We start from the raw sequence: 3,527 nt of genomic DNA on the forward strand, positions 1-3,527 counted from the left end.
CCTACGTGTAGGCTCTTCACCTGTCTTTTCCCACGGTCTAAGAGGCGGTGACTGTGGTCCCACTGGGTGGACGTGACATCGAGGCTCAGGGTGGGGGGTGTTATGAATTGAATTGTGTCCCCCCCCAAATATGAGTTGTAAATCCTGCCTGTGGTTGTAATCCCATTTGGGAACGGATGTTCCTTGTTATGTTAAGAGGCCATATCAATGTCGGGTGTGTTTTAAGCCAATCACTTTTGAGAAATAAAAGAGCAGATCAGGCACAGAAGAAGCGAGCAGAGAGGGGGTAAGAGAAGCCCCGTGATCAGTAAGGAACAGAAGGTCAAAAGAGACAAGGACCTTCCCCAAAGCTGACAGAGAGAGAGCGCCTTCCTCTAGAGCTGGCGCCCTGAATTTGGACTTCCAGCCTCCTAACTGTGAGAATGGAGCCCTGGTGGCGCAGTGGTTAAGCGTTCAGCTGCTAACCGAAAGGTCGGCAGTTCGAAGCCACCAGCTGCTCCTTGCAAACCCTACGGGGCAGTTTTCCTCTGTCCTGTAGGGTCACTATGAGTCGGAATCAACTTGACGGCAACGGGTTGTTTGGTTTCACTGTGAGGATATAAATCTGTTGGTTAACGTCACCGCACTTGTGGTATTTCTGTTACAGCGGCACCAGAGAATGAGGACGGGGTCTCTTGCCAAGGTCTCCGGACAACTGAGTGAAAGGTGTGTTGCCCACTCAAGCCTTTCTGGTTCCAAGCCTGAAGGAGCGTCTCCCCTGCTGTTCTCTCCTCTGAACAACGCTGGCATGGACCGATTCTGCGTGGTGTCACTGCTCTGATGGGTCTGGAGAGGGCAGTGACCTGGCCAGACCGCGTTTGCAGTGTATTGCTGTCCCCAGACACCTGCCAGGTTTGTGGCTGTGATGAGTTAGAGAGTAGACTTGTGAGTATTTTGTAAGGGGCCGCACCAGGGTGGGTCTCCCTCCCCACCCCACCTTCCTTCTGCTCTCCAGGTGGGGAGCCCCTGAGGGCATGGATTACGTGCCGCCTCTGAGCAAGGATCCACCCCTTACTAGCGCCTATGTGTGTCCAGACCCTTTTCCCTGGGAGTTCCACCATCCAGTCACTGCTGACAGCGCCCAGGGCAGGCAACCCCACACAGTGGGATGGGGATGCAGGATAAATTCCCCAGCTCCCTCTGCTGCAGGCCAGATGATCCTGCAAGTGTCCGGCCCCGTCTCCTGGAGTTCTGGGTGAGTGGGGGAGGGGGTGTAGAACCTCTGCAGCTTCCAGCAATGCACACCTCCCAGCCCCTGGCCCTGCCCGTGGCCCCACGTGGCCCCACGTGGCCCCACGTGGCCCCACGTGGCCCCACGTGGCCCCACGTGGCCCCACGTGGCCCCACGTGGCCCCACGTGGCCCCACGTGGCCCCACGTGGCCCCACGTGGCCCCACGTGGCCCCACGTGGCTGTGGCAGCTGATGCGCTGCAGACTGCATTAGTGAGGGAGGCGGCAGGGCTTGTGAGAGCTGCTCTGGAATTTGTGGTGAGAGCTAAGGAGGTAATGGGGAAGCCTGGAGCTGGGACTGGGGAGGGGGCTCCGCTGCTGTGTTTTCAGGGTTTCCTTCCACACGGAGGGGCGGAGGGGCCGTACCCACCCCACGAGCTTTGCCTCCTGCAGGCCCAGGGCAGGCCTTCACCCCACTGCTGCAGACCAGTCTGTCATGTCTGACCCCAGACTCGGGGCCCAGGAGCCTGAAGGTGTCCCCATGGGCGAGGCCTGTGTCCTGAGCATCTCTGCCTGGTGGGGTTCTTCCTCTTGGATGGACAGGGGGTGGAGAAGGCTGGATGTGGGCCCCCAGGCGGGCTGTCTGTGGGTGTCTGGCTGGTGACCTTTTGGAGAAAAGTATTCCGAAGTGACTGCTGTTTGTCGAGGCCCAGTTCAGAGGCATCGGAGGGGGTGCTTCCTCGCGTTAAATGTCAGCCTTGCTGCATCCAGAGGTGGGAAGCGCATTGCAGCATCTGCCTGGGGCATGTGGCTCCTGACCAGCGCATCCTAGAAAAGCACACGGCGGCCACAGGACCCATCGGGCGTTCATCTGTGACTTGTTCGCCTTTTTTTTCTTTTCTTTTGTCTCCTTCCCAGAGTAGCAGGGCTGGGGTTTCTGTCCTTGGTCAGGGTGTTTGTGGCAGAATGGGGAACAGAATTTTCTTGGGGACAACCCCACTTCTGGTTTTTACTTTCGAAAGGTGGGTGCCTTAGAGGGGGCGTGGCTGATGGTGGCAGAGGGCTTCTCGGGGCTGGGGGCACGTCCTGGAGGGAGGCAGCATCCGGGAAGGCTAGACCCTGGACCCCAAGGCCCCGGCTTCTCCAAAGCCCCTTCTCTCCGACCTTGGCTACCATCCTCAGGGACAGTGAGGGTCTATGTAACTAAGGGCTCAGGGGCACAGCCAAATTGTTCACCAGCAGACTGGGAATCCTGAACAGGGCCTAGGAAATTTTCACAAAGAAGTTACAATAAGCAAGGGGGATCCACCTCCCGTTTGTTCTGTTTGCTTAAACGGTGTCTGAACAACTGCCCGAGGTGTGGCGGCCCCGATCCATCAGCTCGTGGAGCGGGAGCTTTGCAAGCTTCATCCCAGGCAGGCGCCTCCATTTCAAAGGTCTGGAGGAAATTAAACGTATGCTATGGCTTTATGCATTTATTCTTTATTTTCAAGCCTTTAAAATAGTAAGTCTAGAATGTTGTAGCAAAATGCACACGTAAGTGTCCAGCTCAGTGAGTTTTAAAAACCCAACCTGTCTGTGTAACCAGCACCCAGATTAAGAACCGGATGAGACCAGCCTCCCAAAAGCCTCCTCGTGCCCCTCCCGGCCCCCGCTGCCTGCGAAGACCCCCCACCCTGACTTCCAGCGGGATCCATCTCTTTTGTCTGTTATTGCACTTCGTACGATTGGCACCATACAGCGTGTTCTCATTTGTCTGGCTCCGCTGGCCCAGCATTCTGCAGGTTTATTTTTATCTCTGATCCCACCAGAACAGTCTTCCCACGAAGTGGGTCCACTGGGTGGTGACAGCTGATGGAAGTCACACCACATGGCCACCAGGGATGATCATGACCCAGTGTGGCAAATGGGGGGCTCGAGGGCTATTGTGGCCCCCACTGGCATAATTCGACCCATATATACATGTAAGTGTTAAATTATTCTCTTAGATATTGATATATATATACTTATACATTTTCCAGTTTACAACACATACCCACATATATACATATATGCTCTTATTCTTTTATATGTTGATATATTTATATATATATATATTTTACATTTTTTCCAATGTCTAACACATATACACACATATATTTATGTGTGTGTATGTATGTATGTGTGTGTATGTTAGAAACTGGAAAAAATATTAAAAAATATAAATATATACGTAAATATATACGCATATACATGTATATATTTATATATGTGCTTATGTGTTAGAAATTGGAAACAATATATAAAAAATAAACAATATATAAAAATGTTCTGCATGT

This window comes from Trichechus manatus, unplaced genomic scaffold (assembly GCF_000243295.1).
Source record: "Trichechus manatus latirostris isolate Lorelei unplaced genomic scaffold, TriManLat1.0 scaffold00008, whole genome shotgun sequence".
NCBI classification, from domain to species: Eukaryota; Metazoa; Chordata; class Mammalia; order Sirenia; family Trichechidae; genus Trichechus; species Trichechus manatus.